The following is a 21,306-nucleotide window of genomic DNA, read 5'->3' as shown; positions in this document are numbered from 1 at the left end:
CTACAAAACAGCTCTCTTATTTAGGTAGGTTCACTTGACAGACTGAATGCTAGTTTTCAACTATTCATTTTGTTCTCTAGACTTCTTTTAAACCTAGTAAATGAAACATCATTGGAAGAACAAGAATAATTTTCCTTCCCAGCTCAGAAAATACACGATGTAAGCTTACAGGTGTGCTGACTAGGCAGGTAGTACATTGGGTAAGTTTTTGTGAATCAGCTTTATTAGCACTCAAGTTTCTGAACTCCAATCACAAGTTGCTGTGTGCTGTACTTTGCTTTTGTTTCATTGTTCTTTAAGCTTTTGGGTAAGGCATTGCCTGGGGGACAAACACTGCTTTATGTTCTCAATGGTGTCTATCATTTAATTAATTTATGTTGTTAATAAATTGTATCCAAAAGGACAGGTCCTGGTCAGGTGATGCTGTCAAACTTAGCTGGCCAGCACTACAGTTCTTGGGGAAGAAAGAGGAAGAAAATTGCTGTTTCTCATTATTTCTCCACTGCCAACAAGGAGAAAAAACAAACAAACAAACAGGATAAATCAAATTAAAGAAGTGTGCTTTCTATTGACCATTACCTACTTAACATTTGCTCTGTAGACCTAATTTCCTTTTGGAATGGACCTGGGAGTTGTCTTCATTATCCATCCTTGCCAAAGCACATTGCTTGCCAGTTCAGGTCTTCAAGAATCTGGTAATACAAGCAGTGAAAACAAAAGATTATGTAAACCTATTTGTTGCAGAAAAGTGATTAATAAGCAAGTGGTGGAAAGTTTAATCGAGTGAGATAGAAAATGATCTGTGGTAGACACCAAGGAAATTTCCTTTTAAAAGCAGTTAAAAAAAACACCAACACAACAAAAAAAAACCACTGCTTTGAAGTATCACTGCAGTTTAACTCTGTTAATACATGTTTGAGGAGAATCTCAGAGCTGGGATAAGATTGAACTTCACAGGGCAGCCTGCAGGAGCTGGGTGTACCAGAGATCCCTGGGTCCCTGCCTTGGTGGCTACCTAGTTGTCTGCAAGGGTCAAGACTCCAAGCACAGTAAGTTAACAAGGGACTATCTTATTTCATTAAAACTTTCAAATTTAAGAGGGGAGAAAAAGGGTCATAAAACTGAAGGTAACTTTTGTGAAGGTGGTGACATTTAAGAAGAATCTAACAACTGAAATATTAAAAAAAAAAACTGTCATATTTTAGAGGGAAACTTGCTATTTGAGGTGCATTGATTTTGATCCCATTTTCAGAATGTTGTGGGAAAACTATGTCATGTGAACTTCCCTAGGAATGTTAAACTGTCTACAGGTTGGTATTTAAGTAAATATGGAAATCCACCAAATCCCAAGCTGCAGTTGCAGTGTTTCTACACGTAATGAGTGAAGAGGGTGTGGAATAAACTGGAGAGGTAGGTGTTTGTACAGCAGCAGGAAACGTGATCGAGATCAGAACAAAAAGCAAAACTAAGAACAAGACATGCGTGAAATTGCAGGGATGTGATGAGGCTGAAATATCATTCAAATTAAACAAAAAATCTGGTTTATTCATAGTATAGCAGAGCCATAAAGGTGGAGAAGCAGACTTGTTTATGCTGAATACCACTGAATAACCTATCTCCAGTATTACTTGCATATCTGGATTTTCATTTATAGTTAGTCTTCAAAGGATACAAAAATATTGCAGTGCATTTCAGTGGACACTGATCAATGCTTCTTAAGAGATGTAAGAAATGGTTCCATGTGTTAGGAGCATTTCACAAACTAAAATATTTGAGTGTGGTTTGAATTTTAATTTAGTTGGTTTGGGTTTTTTGTTTAAATCTGGTCGTCAGGGTTTTCATATATACTAGACTGCTATTTGGTATAGGAGCAGGGGAATAGGGAAACATCATACTTCTGTGCAGGTTATACTGTCCCACATTATATTTTCTTTTATTTCTTGCCAATAAATGTTCAGAAGGATTATGGTAATTTCCACACGTAAATGTGGAAATAACAGTAACTAATGTCCTTCCTGGACAGAAAACACAAGCTACCTCTTACACCTCTCCAAGATTTGCACCGCTGGCCAAATTAATAGAGATCCAATTAATGCAAAATAACACAATGTTGCCAGCACATTTCTAATTCTGTACGGTGGGGTCTCAAAATCACTCAGAAATCCTTCATGGCTGCTGATGCTCCTTGGCCAGTTGTAGCCAGTGAAAAAGCTGAATCCTCCATCCTTCGTCACCACCACCTCCAACTTCCCTATTCCCAGTGGACTTTCCCTTCAAGGGTTGAGAAAGCAGGTGATTTGAGTTGTGGTTTTGTTGGTTTTGTATTTTGTTTTCTTTTCCAGTGGGGGGGAGAAATGTAATTTAACAGTTGAAGACAGAGAAACTGTTCTAGACATGAGAAAGATGCTCCCTTTGGACACATGAGCTTCAATGCACTGGTGCAGAAACGCTTCTTCCTTAAGCCTTCTGATGTGACTTTAATATTTATTAATGGCAGAAACCATAGCATGACAAACATATTCAAATAAACATCTATGCAAATATACTTAAAAAAAAAAGTGCTTAGTGTTTGAGCCCTGTTTACATTTCCAAATGCCCATGCAAGCAGTTTTACTTGCAGGAATCTACTGGGGAATTTCTCATTTTTAAGCAGTGATTGGAAAGAGTTCAAAGAAATCAAGACTTGATTTTTAGAAATGCAGCATTTACAGAGTAACAAAAAAATTATAATCATCTGAATAAAAAAATCATCTGTGTTCATTTTTAAAATATTTTAAATACTATTAAGTACTATAGATGAATAATCTGCTGAATAAGTATGTATATTCATTTTAAAAATATTAATGTTAAAAAATCTAACAAGAAATTTGGGGAAGAGACATTTATCCACAGAGTTCAAAAATTCACTGTTGAATAAATGAATAAATGAATAAATCAGTGAATCAATCAGTGATACTTTCTCAGTGTGGTGTTGCAGGAGGAAAAAAGAAATCCCCCGCTGAATGAAGATAATTCAATTTGTGGATTCTAGTAATGAGTTTTATGTGGGTTTGCTGTGATTCATACACATCAGGGCAACAGAAGCTACAAAAGTGACACATATTTGCACAGCCTGTACAATCAGCTGGGGCTTGGATGGATTCCCTCCCCCCATGTCTCCATTCCAAAAATACAGAGCAGGGAAGATTTTGAGGGGAGGAACCCTCTCTCTTTATCCATTAAGAGTGCACAGAAGGGTGGTTTTTTTTCTACAGACTGCCTACCTACACTTCAGAACCACTTGGAGTTCATGCTGCACCCAGTAGAACTGCTGACAAAAAAAAAAAAAAAGCCAACAAAACATTCAGTTATGTTTTAAGTCAAGTGAGGCTTCTTAGTAATGGGAGTCCAAATGAAGAGTGTATTCTATTCACACTACCAGCATGGGAGCAGCCTTGGCACAATAATGAATAAATAATTAAAGGTGGTTTTGCAGTCCAGTTCCCAGCTACCTTTGTGCTTTAAGCACTGCTTTAGACCTCTTACTTTTTTTTCCCCCTGAATTTGCTGAAAGGATGAACTTTCCTCCAAGTTGTTAGCAGATGATCTTATTCTTCAGGCTTATGTCAGGACATTTGGCTGAATTATTTTGAACGAAAACTACCTGAAAGTATCTTTAGATCTCAAAAGAATCCTTAACTTCTGTTGTTTCTATACAGATTTTTGTAACTCCTTCCCTTTTCTAGAAATCTGTAGGTGGGGAGCCTGACTATCAGTTCTCTAAGAAGTAAATATGAATGAATATTATATATGATGAAATGAATATTAATATGATGAAAAAATTAATTCTGCTCCTTTTAAAATTTGTAGGTTTCCAAGGTCTCTGGCTCCCTCTCTATGTATATGTAATTGTGAGAAGTTTGATTTGAGAAATAATGAATTATGGGATGCCCAGTGTATCTGGAGACAGGAGCGAAGTCATTAATGTTGAGCTTGTGAAATTCTACCAATTTACACTATTTAGTAACTAAATGAATTACATGTGGGGGAGGTAGGGGGTAATTAAGTAATTGCAAATGGCAAGAAGTGTAATGGTGAAAAAACATCTGAGGGTAACAAAGATTCTTTGTGGAATCAGCATGAGCCAGAGTTTGTTTAAACCTGTTGGGCAGGTTAAAAGTAGAGATGACCTTTTCTTCAATAAGAAACCCCCTGGAATTTTTGACTGGTCTCAAACCCAGACCTTGAGAGATTGTCTGTTGAAAAAGTTAAAAAAAAAAAATAAAAGAGTTGCAAATGTTATGATAGAAATACTTTTGAGAAAAGTTTTGAGAACTGAGACTTGGTGAGGGGCTGGGAGATCTCCAGCCTTGGCTTTTCAGTAGCTCCTAGCTTTTTCCAGAAGGGTGGAGTTGCTCTCCTTCACTAAGCATCATATCTTGGCCCAGGCTACCTAGTGCCAGATCAGGTGTGCTTTGGAAAAAAATCTTGGGAAGTATAACCTTTTAAGAGCAAGTTCCACAATTGCTTTGAATACTGTATGCTCTCTCGATGTCTTCTGATGTTTAGATTATGTAATATATGTTAGCACAACGGTGCTAAATGGAAAAATCTCCAAATGGTATTTCCCATCTCAAAACTGCTGTACTCCTATCTGAACCTAGCTGGTTCCTATTAGTTGCTTAGTGTTTAAATCTGTTGATAAAAGCATGATGGAAAGAATGAGTTGTGCATTAGCTATCTTGACATAGCTTCAGTTAACAACAATGCTATTTGGTACAACCTCTTTTGTTCACAGCTAGAAGTGAGAGAACACAAAGAATATAGTTTAAAAACAAATTAAAAATACCATAAAACTTAGAAACTCTTGCTGGTGGAGAGCTCTTCCAGCAAAAGAACTCTGTGCTTAGGCAGACATGTTTTTAAGTGCTCCTGAAACAGATCACAAGCAGACAAGCTATTTCTAGTCCAAACTACAATCCAAACTTTGTAATCCATACTCATGGTTATAGGAGAAATGGAAGGAAATGTTTTACTGAAAATCTGTCAGAAGAGATGTTCTATAGGAAAAAAAATAGTAATATGTACATTTATCTCTTCACAAGCTTTTCTTAAAAAAAGCTTCTACTTGGTGTTTGAATCACACAAAATGTAGAAAGTTACTCAAATATTAGACATTTCTGACAAAACTAGATGCTCCAGCATAGCATATGATTTCATCCCTACCTTCAGACAAACAACCTTCTGGTACACACAGCTCCTGCCTCGCATGAAAGCATCTATTGAAAACCAATGCTGTGGTCATCTCAAGGGCAGACTGCACAGAAAGTTTGAGCAAGCTCTCCCGCAAAAGCAAGGTTTCTAGGCAATGCCTGTTCTCAAAAAGTTGACTGGATTTTAGCAATGCTAAAGAAAGTTCTGAGGAGAAAATGGTGGTGGTGGAAATACCTGGGCTATCTCTTTCCTCACAATAATAAATTCTAATGTGCATGTAAAAGCAAAGAATCAAACATTTCCTGTTGCTGGCAAAAATACTTTGCCAAGTACTGGTGGCATGGAATTTAGTTTAGAAAGAAAAAATGTTTGTGAACTTAAGCGGAAGGAAGCCTTGTTAAAGTATTACACAGCTGATCTGTGACTGTAAATTTTATCTTTTCATCCTTGACTTATTGATCACCTTGAGACAAAGAAACATGCCAAAAGTAAATATTCAAGGGCAAATGGATATCATTTATGACAAACCCAGCCTTGAAGAGAGATAATCAGAAGTCTGAGCACTATTACATACAGTGATTTGGTTCAATGTATGTGTTAATAGAACACTATTTTACTAATAAATTCTGTCAATTAATAATACAACAGTCAGCAATAAAAGCTCAATAAAAGAAAGCTGCCCTCAAACTCCAGGCATGACAGTTTTCTGATGAAATAAAGTCCTTCTCAGTAAATGATTTACCCTAACCAAATTGTGTAGTGACATTAAAGGTTAATCTCTTGTTATGGCTATGTATTGAATTATAAAGGGAAGGCTGGAAGATATTATATAATGAGTGAAGCTACTATTTCAGTGTCTTGTTCAGGCACTGCCAGCCAGCTGATTTACTTATGCCCAGTGCCAAATTACATAAGAGTGTACCACAGAGACAAGAGCGGCTTTTTTCTGCTCTTGTGACTGGTCAAAAATAACAAAAGAACATAAAAAGTCTTGAGAGCTAGAGGTGTTTTGGTCCCCCCAGGCATTTCTGATTTACAACTGAGGCAAGGATTTTCTATTTTTAAAGGTAAATAGCAATGCTTTTTAGAGGATGCAGATTTTTAATCTGGCGGAGATTGAAGAGACTCAGTGTCAGGAGGTGTTCGCATTTCTACTCCTTGCCTGTAAAAGTAGAAAACAATATCCCATAAGATAACAAGCTTTGCAAAAGCCAAGATCTTCAATGAGAATAAAATATGCACAGTTGAGGAAAAAAATGAATTTTTTTCATGTGAATTTGTTTTCTGTTTTTTTCTTTAAACAACACACCCATTTTATTGGCTTGAATAATGAACCATCTGAGTTCCTGAGTTTTTTTCCTCTGCTAACAGTGCAAGTTACTGACTATAACAATTAAAGCAATACAAAAAAGCAAATTCTTCTTTCTTTTTTCAATATGCTGATGTTGATGGAAGACCTCACACCACTGAACTAGATTTTGGCAGGAAAAGGTATTTGAGATCAATTCTTGGCAAACCTTACAATGGTTTACATGTTAGACTAAATTAAACCATGATTAAAATTCTGTTTTTATTGAGCACTGCTGGCTCAGAAAACCGTACTGGAGAGTGCTTTTCAGTAGTATGTAAGTATGGATACTGTAGGTAGTGAAGTTTGGTTCAGTGTAAACCATGTCTGGCCTATGCATAAGAGAAGGAGTACAATTGTGGAATTGACTATAAAATGGACAGAACAGAAGAGTGTTTAGGCTTTCTTCTTTCCATTTCCATATTCCTAAAAGTTTCTATGTTAGTTCAGCAGTTCTGCTTCATCTGTTGGAAATATTATGTTTTATTCTCACTAAGAAACTTTTAAAATTGCAAATTTTTCCACTTCTCTTCCACTTGTGTTTGGGAAATACACTAATGGCATGGTTCCTAGTTGTGTGCTAGGGCTGTGCTTCGGGCGAGGATGAGCCCTGAGATAGTTGAGCCAAGGTGCAAAGATATTCCTTCAGGAATAGAAGCCAGTAAGGCCTGAGATGATACAACACAGTATAGGTCTGTTCTTTATCTTATGGAGAAACTCATGGTGGGTACATGTGGTAAATGTCCTAGTACTTATACATCAGTGGCTAAATATCTGCACGTCTTGTGATTTGAGATGCTCATCTATTATGTAGCAACCAAATGTGTTGCCCCCCCCTCAACAAAAAAGATAAGAATTTATGACACTTGGTCCCATTTTTATTGGTATTTTTTGTGTCCTGGGGTGATCAGCCTACTTTGCTGGCTCACTTGCATTTTCTGTAAAATGCACATAATTCTCAATACTGTACTGTTCTGCAAGCCTGTTGTAAAACCTAGCTAGAATGTTAGCAAAGCATTGTAAAGCATATGAACATTTACTTGTGAAAAATTCTATGTACACTCTAGATATATTAACTCTTTGAAGACTAACTGAGGTTACTAAGATGACAAGCCAGGAAGCTAAAGATTTTAAAAGAAGTCTCCTTTAGCACACATTTGTATAAGGGATTGGACAACTAAAGAAAACAAATACAAGCAAATTTTCATTCCCCAGTGTTTCACTAGGTATTAGCATCTCCTTAAAGCTTCTGCAAGGCTAAAATTGCAGCAAAATTATAATGTTCCCAAAGCTTGCAGGTAGAAATAAGTTAGCATAAGATGAGATGGGTCTTTGCCTCTCGAACTTTGCATTCATATAAAAAGTTGGTCCCTTATTGATGCATTATGTTGAAAAATTATTTTCTGATTCCCACCACCCCAACACAGATCTTCTTGTTATTTTTTTTTCCAATGCCTCCTACAGTATTTTACCTTTTTGCCCCCCCTCCCTTTTTTTTTTTCTCAGCACTGAAAAGCCATTAGTTTGTTTGAAGCAGTCACTCTTCTGGCTGGATAGATGCACTCATTGCATAAAAGCTCCATGGTATGTTCCAAGGCAGCATCTGGTGCTTTGCTTTAAAGTTTATTTTTAACAGGAAGTAGTTCTGAGAGCTCATTTGTAGCTGAAATGCTGTCTTCTCAAAGCAGCACAATTAAGCCTGCCCCTTTAGAAGCAGGGAAAAAATATGATGGCATGCATTTTTTAAGGTAGAACTCTTAGATGGAAGGCCATGACTGCTTTGTTGTTCATCACGTTTGTACAGTGGTGAATATCTGTGTATCTTATATGATAATGCTGTCTTTGAAGTCAGGTTGTGTCACGAAGGCTGTGTGTTCAGTGCCAGGTTTTAGACACAAGCTTTGGCAAATTGCTGGTTTTATATTTATTTTGAAAGTGTTTTGTTTTCTATTTTCTTGTCAGAGGAAATTACCACCTTCATAATTTTAGTGTGGCATTGCAGCATTGTACGAATCACTGCAGCCATTGCTGTGTTGAACTGTGATGTCACAACGTTTTGTGATCACGTAAGACTAGGACTGAGCAGGAAGCAAGCATGGTCTCTTACGGAGATGTGACCAACAGCCTTCTGCAGTAAGGCCCAGGGCAGGGGCAGGCAGTGGAAATGGCTCAGCATTCACTTGATACTCCCACTGGGGGAGCCAGTGGGGTCATAGGCATGGCTGGAGCACTGCAGAGAAGTGTTGGGCAGCAGCTGGGGCTGCTGGAGCTAGCTCTGTGCCGCTGCTCTCCTTCAGTCCCTTTGGTAGCCAAACAGCAGCAGCCTCCATTCCAAGGGAAGCATGGAAGGCAGCCTATGCAGTGTTCCAGCCTGCTTGTGCCAGGCCTGGTGGAGCAGGAGAGAATCGCTGGCCTGTTATTTCCACAAGGACTGTCAGGAAACATCTTTAAGCAGATGTTTTGTGTTTTAGCCGAGTTCAGTGAGTCATCCACATGCCCTTCAGCATTCAAAGCTCCACACAGCTTTTTAATGGCTGTGGCATTTTACTCATGATCTGATCTTATGCATACATTCCATATAGCTAAATAAAATCCAGACCTTCATCTGGGGAAGGTCTATAGCACCCTGCTCGTCTTGGTACAGCCGTGAAGCTGGCATAAGAGTACGATGAATGGTATACACATGGCATGATGTTGTATTAGCAATTGGAGTGCAAGTGGTATTGCTGCAGGAGTCTTCAGGGCCACCAGCATATGTAGCCTTCCAACAGCCCTCACAAACAAAAGTCTTGTTGTGAGCTGGCTGCAGGCTGTGAGGTACAAGCGCAGCTGTTTGCTCCATTCATGTTCCCCTCCTTCATCTTAACACATACTCAGGGACTGACTCAAAGGGAATTGAGAGAAGAGCAAGGTGTCCTCTGGGTGGTTTTGGCTATTAACGGTAGTAAGCTCTGTTTCTCCCACAGATGCAAAAATGAGTGTCATAAATCAGATAAATCACAGTCTTGCTGCATTTGCCAATCCAGTGCAGCAGCTAGTGATGGCAACTGGAAAGTTTCATTTTCTCATACAGCCTTTTTGGTGCTTGTCTGCCTGTATCTTCCTTTACTTCTTACTAGCATGAAGGCAGTCCCCATTCAGTGGTACCTTGTTAGTCAGCCCCTGGAGCTGAATGGAAGTTGTAGAGGAGGACACATATCCAGATTGTGTTTTGGAGATTGATCCAAGGGTGGGTGAGAACATACGTACATACCTGTGGCCTGCAGAGCTGGCAATGAGCAGCACAGCCACTTTAGTTGCATGCTGCTGGCCTTCCCACAAAGCTGGGATGTGAGGACAGTATTTCTGTATCAGCAGGAACAAAGCAAAGCCTCATTTAAAATATTTGCCTGGAGGCTTGCAAAGCGTATTTATTTGCACATCTGCTATGCACTTCATACACTTGATAGCCTGATGTCATTAGTTGATGTGACACCATTTCATGGAATAAACTCTAGCTAAATTAAAATGTGTTAAAAACAAGTTTGAAAAAAGAAAATTTAACAGTAGCAACTTGTGTGAGAAATAAAAGAAGGAATTTGTGGCAACGTATCATCTCAGCTAAAGCATATAATGCTGCAGAGCTGATTTTGGATTAGGCTTTTGGTTTTTCTCATTAAGCGTGCTTTCCCTTTCTCACAGAAAGAACTCAGTCACTTCCCTTTAAAACAGAAAAAGGTTTTTTTTTTTTTTTTTCCAGCCAGTCATCCTAGTTATTCCATAAAATAGCTTTCATCAAATGTCATTTTTGCTATGATTATTATACCAGACACTCTAATGCATTGTTAAGGATGTTGTACTGTTAAGTATGTTGCGATGGGAGGCTAACTGTAGAGGCAGCCTTCCAAGTGCTGCTGTTTGTTGTTTTATTCTGTGGTCTCAGTGCACATTGCACATTGCCTTTCTGACTAAGATGCATCCATTTTAGCAGAACAGTCTCTGTACAACAAATAGCTGCTTAAAAGATCTAAAAATTGGCAGTTATTTCAGACAGAATCAGGCAGCAGGAATGTTTCTTCTCCAAAGAAACAAGGCCTCAGTTTCATCTGTTGATTAATTGCAGACTAATTTTAATAGACTTTGAGCCCTGAATACTCTCTTTGAACTGTGTGGACTCTGGTGCTGAATTCCTAGCAGTTGCTTTCTCTGCTGATTGGCACAGAGTCTCCCAAACCACAGGTTGTTCCTGCAGCTCAAGACATGGCCAATTCTCTAATGTCTGCAGAGAATTCTTATTTAATCTTGCATTGATGCAGAAGGAATCTCACACATTATTGTAGCTTAACCTGGCAGGTGGTTTAGCACTACACAGTCGTTTGTTCATTCTCCCCCTTCCCAGTAGGTAGGGGGAGAGATTCAGGGAAAATAAAAAAGATAAAAATAATAGTTATGACATATATATATATAGGACATAACTATATATATCATAACTATTATCTTTTATATAAACATAAAGTGATGCACAAGCAATTGTTCACCTGGCCTGATGCCCTGCTAGCCCCCAAGCAGTGGAAGAGAGCAAGATGAACTCCTACCCCCTTCAAAACTCCTGCATGGTGTCATATGGCATGGAATACCCCTTTGGCCAGTTTAAGTTAGTTGTCCTAATTCTGTTTCCCACCAGCTCCTTGGGCCCTTTGCTGCAAATGGCGTTTGCTCCTCGCAGCACTGCTTAGCAGCAACTAGAAATGTTGATGTGTTATCAACACTTTTTTCCTGGAACCAAAACATTGCATCATAACAAACACTTTGAAGAAAACAATTCTATCCCAGCTGAAACTAAGACACACATGCAGTGGTATTAGGTTTTTTTTTCATTGAAATCCCAAAGTGCTGCATCCTGCTCTGAAAGGCTTTGACTTGCAAATAGTTTCCTTTTAGGAAACTGCGACCTCACCATGTAAGAAAGTGGTTTGTCCCACTGTGTGTACTTTAATTTGTACTATTATTGAGGAGAAAGAGAAAAGAATGAAATCATCATAGAGAACCTATCTATTGCTGTAGTGAAAATAAAGGCAAATAATTTCATACTTGTCTACTTAAAGTTTGATACAACATAGTATCTAAGGTTATCTCTATGAATGTGTAATGCAAGTGTGCTTTCTTGATAGTAATGGGGAATGAATTTGGGTGACTTTCTCTTTAAAGTCATGTTGACTGAAGGAATACAAAGAGGGGGGGAAAAAAATGAAAAAAAAAACCAACCAGCCATGATCCAGATGAAATCTTCCTGGCTTTTGAATTGATTTGCTATGGGAATGGGAATTCCCAGTAATTCTTTCCTGAATGTTTCTTGTGAGATATTCTCTTAATGTGAGGGGCTGAAATGAATAATCAGGCATTGTATGGAACTAGAAGAGGGTAGCAAAGCTCCCACAGATTACAGTAAGCAAACAGTAGGAACTGTGAAGTATTTGATATCTTAGTAAATGAACCTGAATGCACCAGACAGTGATATTTCTACATTGTGGCTGATAAAAAATTCCATCATTAAAAGTACACTAAAACTTTAAATAACTTAGTTTTAATAAAGATATTGGAGTCTGTTTTTTTTTTTCTTCAGTTTTTGTTGTTTTTTTTTTTTTTTTTGGTGTGTGTTTTTGTTTTTAATGTATTTGATAGCAATCAGTATCAAAGCTTTATTCTGACTCTGAAGCTGGTCAGGAAGGTTCCGTTTGCTGTTGTTTTTTTTTTTTTTTTTTTTGGTTAGGTCTCACATTCTGTTCACACTGATGACTAATAAGGATTAGTAGTTTAAATAGTTTCCTGAAGGAACAAAATATCCAACATACATTTTATTTACTGTGAACAGAAACTTGCCCTATGAAGTTCTGGAGAACAATGTGGCTATCCAGAGAGAAGGGTGATACTTTGAATGTGTAGCCCCATATTTTTCTAATCAAATTTGAGGCAAAGATACCTTGGCACCTGTCCCACTGACGTCCCTAGTCACTGAGATCCTGTCTGTACAACCAGGAATGACAGAAACAGGGTCTTCATTTTGGAAAAAAACAAAGCACTGAATTAACTCATTGATACCTATGAACGCTGAAATGTCAACAAAAGGGATATGAACAAGGAGTAACTGCCTAAGTCATCTGTAAACTCCTTGTCACTAAATAGTAATGATGTACGAAGAAGTCTGCAAATAATGTAGTATAGAAATTGCTCTAACATTTATTAAATTCTATGAAGGAAACTGTTATAATAAATGTATTAAAAATTATATAATGGTTTGGATTGGAAGGGGCCCTTAAAGATTATCTATTACAACCCCTTGCTATGGGCTTTCACTATGTCAGGTTGCCCACATCCAACCTGTCTTTAAATACTTTCAGTGATGGAATATCCACAACTTCACTGAGCAACATATTCCAGTATATAATCACTCTCACAGTAAACAACAAGACCTGTTCAACAGGACCTCAGCAGACTAGGAAGCAGGGCAGAGAGGAACCTGATGAGTTTCAACAAGGGCAACTGTAGAGTCCTACACCTGGGGAGGAATAATTGCATGCATGAGTACATGTGAGGAGCTGACCTGCTGGACCTTCTGCAGAGAGGACCTTGGTGTCCTGGTGAGCAACAGGTTGGCCATGAGCCAGCAGTGCACCCTTGTGGCCAAAAAGACCAGTGGTATCCTAGGGTGCACTCAAAAGAGCATGGCCACTAGGTCAAGGGAAGTGATCTTTACCCTCTACTCTTCCCTGGTGAGGCAGGGCATCCGGAATTCCACATCCGGGTGTCCCATTCTGGTCTCTTCAGTTCAAAAAACACAGGGATGTCCTAGAAAGAATCCAGTGGAGTGCAACAAAGATGATTAGGGGGCTGGAGCATCTCCCTTATGAGAAAAGGCTGAGAGAGCTGGGACTCATCAGTCTGGAGAAGTTTGAGGACCTCGTAACTGTTATAAACATCTGAAGTGCAGGAGTCAAGTCGATGGGGGTGGACTCTTTTTAGTGGCATGCAGCAATAGAACAAGGGGCAACAGGCAGAAACTGGAATACAGGAATTTCCATACTAACACAAGGAAGAACTTCTTTAGTGTTGGAGTGACAGAGCATCAGAAAAGGCTGTCCAGAGATGTCGTGGAGCCTCCTTCTCTGGAGATATTCAAGTCCTGTCACCTCATTCTCTGGTAGAGTCCTTTCCCGTCTTTCCCGTGAGTCCCTTTTAAGTATTCAAAGGCTGCTCTAGGGTCTTCCTGGAGCCTTCTTTAGGCTGAGCAAGCCCAGCTCTTTCAGCCTTTCTTTGCAGGAGAGGTGAGCCAGCCCTCTGGTAATTTTTGTGGCCCTCTTTTAGACCCACTCTAACAGGTCAATGTCTCTCTTGCACTGGAGATCCCAGAGATGAATGCATTTCTCCAGATGGTGGCTCCCGAGAGCAGAGGCGGGGAGAAATCATGTCACTTCTTGTAATGTCCACATAGGATACAGTTGGCTTTCTGGGCTGCAAGTGCACATGGCTTGCTCATCGAATTCTTCATTCACAATGACTCCAAGCCCTTCTTTTCAGAGCTGCTCTCAATCCTTTTGTCACAGTCTGTACTGATATTGGTGATTGGTGACCCATGCGCAGGATCTTGTTGAGCTTTAAGAGGTTCACATGGGCCCACTCCTGAAAGCCATCAACATCCCTTTGGTTGGCATCCCTTCTATTTAGTATATCATCTGTGGAAGGCACCAAGCTGAGAGGTGCAATCTTGCTAAGGGTGCACTCAATCCCATGATATGTGTCATCACTGAAGACAGTATTTGTCCCAGTACAGACCCTTGAGGGACACTACCCATAAATAGCTTCTGTTTGGACAGTTAGCCATTGATTATAATTCTTTGAATGTGGCCATCCAGACCATTACTCATCCATTTAATAGTTCATCCATCAAATCCACATCTCTCCAATGTTAACAGAGAAAATTATAGTAGAAAGAATAGTATGCTTTAAGAATATTATAGAAACAATGAAGATTGTGAAGTTTCAGAAAAAAATGCATGCTCTATCATAGAGTTATTAGAAAAATCCACCCTATGCTTGAGTTCATACATTTTTGTTCACACAGTGTTTAGTTGAAAATTAGCAAGATGTACAATACTGATTTCATCTTAGTACATAAATTACCTTAGCTGTGTTAAATGTATTACAAGGAAGAGCAATATTATCCACAATGTCATCCCTTGAGCTGTTCGGAAACCAGCTACAGCTGCTGGAAAAAATGATATCTAGGAAGCATAGTTTGTGAAAAGATGCTGGCCTCAGTGAAAGACTATGCTAGAAAATAGCTCAAGTAGAGAATGAAGAATATAAACAAAACATGCCAGGAAAGACAGAACATGAAGTCATATAAAAAATCAAATCCTCCAGTGAATCATTAGTGAATAAGTAGGTTTTATTAAGGCAGAACAAGGCTTACAGTCAAGTTTTTCTATGTCACCACTAGAATCATAAGCAGTGAACTGCTTAATAGTATTCCTTGATGCCCTTTAACTTTGTATCAGAAATGTCACAGTAATCAGAAGAATATGCAATTGCAAGCATCCATCTCAATACATGCTAACTGTAGGTAAAATCTTAGCACCATACATAGCATATATATTATACACCTTTCATTCTTTAGAATTGAGAGTCACAGACCTGTAAGATGAGTGATGATCTCCTGTATATCATCTTCTGACAGCAGGCTGAAAATTGATGCAGTGAGTAACAGTAGGCTGTATGTATATAATGCTTCCTGAGAATCGGCTGGAAAGCAGCAAAAAGTGTTTTAGGTTTGGACCCATTTTCCAAAGATGTCATCTGAGATGTTGTTAATGAATATCTTCTGTCTAGAAGCTCCACCTGAGTGACTTTGCATGAGATGGCAGTTCTTAATAAGTTGGTTGGTTTGTTTGTTTTTCCCCATTTGCTTATTTTCCCAATAGCTGCTGTAGAGAGTTGGTGAATTTAACTTGGTGAATTCATTAGCAAACTTGTGTTTGCTAAGCAGCATATTTGGTTAACAAAAACATTCAATTCTTTCCTAGTCTTTTAAAATATAGTTTCATGATTTGTAAATAACTCACGTTTACAGACAAGTAAGATGGCAAAGACTGTCTTCTGCCAAGGAAATGCGCCATATAACAGCAAGGAGTGGAGTGAATTGAAAGATGAGAAGCTGAGGTAAAGGATTTTATTACTGTAGACTTGAGCAAACTTTCTTCCCTTTTTTTATGCCTCAAGAAAATATTTTGGTGTTTGCAACTTACCTTGGACTACCTTCCTCACCATATGACATGTCTGGACAAGGACATTAGAGAACAATTACTGCTTTTTAGGCAAGTGACCTGCCAAGACCTTTTCTCTGGTATTCTTGCTCTAAGTCAGTATTATCTGGACTAAATTCTATTTATTACTACTTATTGTATCTTAACAACAAGGTGGCTGTGATGCAGGTTTCCACCTTGTCTGACATACATTTTATTATGTAAGAAAATAACATCTCCCTTTGTAGTTAATGGAGAAAGAAAGAAGGACTCCGCTTTCTCTCCAAATCAAGAAACTTGAGTGCTCGGAACAGAATTCTGTCTCTGGGAGGCGTTGTCTACAGTAAGAGAGGATGAACTTAGTCACCTAAGTTAAACACCTGAAGGTAACAATCCCATAATACCACTAATTTCAGTAGGAGCTGAGAGTGTTAAGCAGCATGTAAGAAGTATCTAGGTCTTTGAAAGCTCCATCTGTTATTGAATAAATGAGATAACCAGCAGCTACCAAACAGTAAACAAGACTTATTTGCAGAGCCCTTGTACTTTACAGGTCTGTTGATTTTATTTATTTATTTATTTTCCCGTGGGAAGTACAAATTATTTCCCAAGAGCAAACTGAACTAGATTTACTGCAAACACCAGTGTGACTGAACAGGAACTCTGCAGTCACAGCCAAGCCCCAGGCAGCTATGGAGGTAGGTCACTGAGAGCACTGCTCTCCTCTTTGCTTCCCACCCCTCTTATATGCTGTACCTTTGAAAAGTAAGACTTTTTGCAAGGAACTCATACAATCTAGTGAATTTTAGGCAAGCTACAGACTACATTGTTTGAAATTGTTTTGAATATCCACTATAAATTTTACTTTATGTATAAGCGCTTAGAGAAGTGGCTTTTTACAGCTTAAGAGCTGTCTGTAGGAGGAATGAGGATAGAAAAGGATTATATCCAGTGCTATTCCAGCTGTAAAGTTGAGCCTTGTAGGCTGCCTGAAATAGTAAAATAGTAGTAGTGACCATAAGGAAGAAAAAAAAAAACAACCAAAAACCCTGTATTTTGTAGTCATAGCGAGCCTTAAATGAAAACTTACTGCAGGTAAGGCATTTTCTTTGTGGAATAACTTGCCTGAAAACAATACCATGGAGTCCACCTTGCCATTGGATGCTGACCAAAATCCTTCTAGGTTGTTGTCTTTTGGGTCATGGGGGCTGTAATCCTCCTGGTGGCATCTGGTGGCATTGCAGGGGAGATGCAGGGGCTGCCTCTGGGACTCAGCTGCTTTTCAGTGTCTGCATATACATACTGTAAGAAGAAAAATGAAAAGTTGCTTGAGATGCTACCTTTTATTTTTTATTCTTCATGAAGGAAACTAGGCATCTACAAGCGTGCACGCTGTCAGTAGGGTGATTAGTGATGAAGAGGTTAAGGATGGTAATGCAAATGATCCCACCTAGTGACTCTCCTGCTGGAGGGCTGATCAACAATTTACCTGTTCATCTGGCTTCTCCATTTAGTAAGTGGTTGTATGCCTGGGAGCATACAAGTGATCATTGTTACTGTGTGTATGGTACAAACAGCTACTGGATTTATTTATGCTTTTTATGTCATTTGGCTGTTTTCCATACTATGGGTCTCCTTAGTGCAAAAATGTTTTCAGATATATTTTAAATGGGGCTACCCTCTACCAGCTTTGAAACCAGAGCTAGCAAATCACAAAAATAAAATTACAATAGCTATATTTTTTTCTGTGAGCATGTTGAGCTTTTTCTTCCCGAAAAGCAAGAGCTGTGTGGAGATGCTAGTGCTGGGTTTGCTTCGTAGGGCTTTAAATTATATTGTGCATCAAGTGTTGGCATCGTTCTCATTCACCAGTGAAGTACCCTGCTGGTGTTCTTGAGATCAGCCATGATGCATTAAGTGCTCATCTGTGGACGGGGAAATAGCAATCTGCAAGAGCATGCGACTCAGACTCAGCTCATGTGCCTGGGAGCCCAGAACTGAACATCTCCAGAAGCGATATGAGCACTTCAGAGCTAAACGTACAGACATAAGCTGAGCGTGATGTTATGTCTGCATGTGATCTTATCTCATTGCTCTGGGAGAGAAAAGGGGCTTTTTTTGTTCATTTGGGGGGAATTTCATATCTAAGTCTGAGTACTTGTTGGAAATCTCACCGTGAGGCTTATCTGCTTAGGCATGCATTCAAGAAAAATAACTTTTGTTTGGGGGATTTTTTTAGGGGGATTTTATATAACTAAAGATAGGGCAGGGCTAGGTTCCAAGTGGAAAACACTTTTTTTTTTTTTCTGTTGTAACAAATTCATTCTATCACTACAAAACATAAAAATTGCAGCTAACAAGATGTTCTTTAAGTGAACTTTGCTGTCATATTTCTCTCATAACACGTGAGGAAAATGTGGGGCATGAGTACAGCACTTCTTTTGTCAGGACGGACAATATTTTATATTAAACTTCTGTTACTTGTGAGATGCCAGCATTACAAAATGATAGCCCTCCCTCTTTGTGTTTGTGTAAATCTTTTATAGGATCTCGTAGAAAAGATGCCTACACTGCCTGCCCTGTAGTTACTGTTGGCTTCCAGTTTTCCTGTAATGTCTGGTTTGCAGTAAATGAATGAATCAGACTTGAAGCATGATAAGGTCTTGCTAGCAAATATTCACTTTTCTGATCAAAGCCTGACTTCACAGCTTTCTGGCTGCAGTGTTCTGGCCCAGCTGTACAGAATAACTTACTTGCACATGCTTGCACTGCTTTCCTAACACAGATCAACATCAGACATGCATGTATATCTCCTAAAAAAATAGTTTCTCAAAGGCTGCCTGGAGGGTAGTTTCAGACCATAGCTAAAGTTTCTGATCCTTTGACAGGCTACCTGCTATGCCAATATTATTGCCATCAGGAGATATGGCTGCAAAGATAAACAGACAAATGCTGAAATATTCTGCAGTGCATTGTCTGGCTGGAAGTAATTGATAGCAGCCCCTCCTTTGGACTGAAAATGGCAGGGTAAGAGACAGGCATGATACACCACAAAATGTTATGTCTCATTTCCACTGGGAATAGAAGTATCTCCCTTATACAGTCATATTCATTGCCCAGACACCAGCCAAGACTGGTGCATGCAAGACTGCTATTCGTATCAGAAGGCTTAAATTTTCTTTGCTTTTTTTCAATGGATTCCTGATGATGGAAAGAACTGTTTTCCTTGAAATTTAAATGTACTGGTTAGATAAGTTCCATTTGTCTTAAAATGCCATGAAGCATATGCTAAGAGGGTTGTCTCAGTCATAGATGATTTTTTTTAATTGAACTTAATATTTCCAGAACACTTGACATCCCTATAATGCTCACAAGTGCTAATGTTTGCATTAAGATACAATACTAGCACATATGCAATATGCTCTGTCCCATCCATCACACCATCAGGGCACTCATCTGCCTAATAACCCTGCTGAAATGGGGTAACGGCATCATTTATATTCACATCTCATTTCTGCCTGAAACCTGACAAGTAGAAGATTGTCACGTGACAGGGGCTTAAAAATAAAATCCCCTCTGGGTCAGACCTGCTACCTTTGTGGAGATTTACCTCCTTGCAGAAAATAGTGAACAGCCAGCATGAGCTCTAGCCTGCAGAATGGAAATATCAAGCTGATCAACATTTCCGCATTGCTAGCAAGATAATCCTTCATTTGAGCTGCTTATCTGAAATCTGTCTCATGAATCTGATGGGAGGATTTACCCTAAATAGTTAATTATAGTGTTGCTAAACTTCCTCCTCTCTCCCTTATTCCTTCGTTTTAGGAAAAAAAGATGCAACTATAAAGACTGTAGACTTCAATTAAACGTAAGTGAAGCATTATCTTATTTAGGTAGCTGAACATTTACTGAGGCCCCTGAAATTACCGTTTTACTTTTATCCTGATCTTACAGATGCTCACTGCTGGTGATCTTCGGTCTGAGCTAATCTGGTTATACTTACATCTTTTTTTTTTTTTTTAACTGCGTTTGTTGGAGTTTTGTTGTTGTTTGCTTAGATCTTTGGATGATTTTTTTTTCTCCTGTTCAGCTCTGACTTAGAGCACTTAGCTGGAGAATTCCTTTGCATCAGGCTAAGCCCTGTCTGTTGTCCTGGCCTGAACCGGGCGATGAAGGAAGTGGAAAGACAGAATGAAGACATCACTAGATTAATTATTTCTAGGATGTATCTTGTACTCTTTTCTTCTAACTTAACCATGGTTTCTTTTCATAACTTAAATAATTTGGTTTTCAAGGTATTTTGTAGCTAACCAAATTATAAAGAAGTTTTAGTAAGATTTGCAGTTTTAAGTGTCACATTTGAACACTTATGTTATAGTGAAAAAGAATTGGAAAGACATATCTTCTTGCATGAAGAAAAGCCATGATATGAGGGGTAAAACTTTGGGGTTCACTTCTCACGTACATAATACATTCTATTCATGGAGTAATGTTTCACTGATCAGATTTCTCATCCCACCTGTTGATCCTTTTTATGCTTTGTTCACACACAAAACTTCCTTTCACTTGGGAAGAAGTAGAACAGTGAAATCAATATCTTCATCTCACTGCAGCCACTGAATGAACATCCAGTTCAGTGCTTCCTCTACATCTAGATTTTGACAGTATAGTCTAGCACAGCCCATGGAATAACTGTTACTAGGGTTCTGGCCATTAACGTTAACATATAGTCAAGACAAAGAACTGAAGTATGACAGATTTAGTATGAAAGATAGCATCAAAGTTCATTTCACATTCACCTTCTACCGGGAGCTCTACTCAGAGGCTCTGCCAACCATGAGGCAGTAGTGTCTATGCGTTTCAGTGGTATGATACACAAAGAAAGCATGAGTTCATGGAAACATATGTGGGACCCTACTTGGGATCAAGATGCTTGTTATCTTATCTTATTTTTTCAGCTACACAGAACTGTCCTTTATTCTTTTATTTCATAGCAGTTGCTTAAGTTACAAAACACATACTGCAAAAAGAATGTGAGGAAAGAAAATGACTTTTCTCCTGCTTTCTTGCACTAAGAAGTTATTTCCTAAGGCTATCTACTTAACTGCAGCTGCTGTCGGTGCCTGAAGATTTTAAGAGAAATGACATTCTGGCTCTGCACAGCAGCTTAATATCTGATTTTGATTTCTTCTGCGTTTTCCATCAGGCCCTTTGGGGCCCTTATGCTACTGAGATTGAGTAGATCGTTAAAAGGAGATGCAGTGGCTGCTTTGTTTTCCCTTGACTATTTTTCATGGTTGGTGGCAGGAAAGTTTCTTGCCACTCCCTTATCTGAAGCTTATTAAATGAATTGATCGTAAGTCCTGCTCCGTTAGAACTTGTTCCAGTTTGGCAGAGAGTGTTTATTCTTAAATCATGATGATTCCTGTAGGATTTTTTTCTTGGCTTCAGATATAGAATGGGAAAAATTTCCCCCATCCCTTCCTA

At 38.8% G+C, this 21,306-nt stretch overlaps 1 long non-coding RNA gene across 2 annotated transcripts in view; it reads right to left on the bottom strand.

Annotated features, from left to right (window-relative positions):
- Positions 1–303: 303 nt before the first annotated feature.
- Positions 304–21,306, bottom strand: part of LOC107052647 — a 33,316-nt gene continuing 12,313 nt past the window's right edge. The window contains exons 3-5 of one of the 2 annotated variants that reach the window (XR_005857519.2): positions 16,989–17,121; positions 15,212–15,319; positions 304–692 (exon numbers count right to left, since the gene is read on the bottom strand). This is a non-coding gene — a long non-coding RNA (uncharacterized LOC107052647). Of the gene's footprint in view, positions 693–14,738; positions 15,320–16,988; positions 17,122–21,306 lie in introns of those variants that run through there. The other variant, XR_001465263.4, reaches the window with a different exon arrangement.

The sequence above is a fragment of the Gallus gallus genome, chromosome 2 (genome assembly GCF_016699485.2).
Source record: "Gallus gallus isolate bGalGal1 chromosome 2, bGalGal1.mat.broiler.GRCg7b, whole genome shotgun sequence".
In the NCBI taxonomy this organism is placed as follows: Eukaryota; Metazoa; Chordata; class Aves; order Galliformes; family Phasianidae; genus Gallus; species Gallus gallus.
Note: the sequence above shows the minus strand (reverse complement) of the source record. Positions and strands in the feature narration are given on the sequence as shown.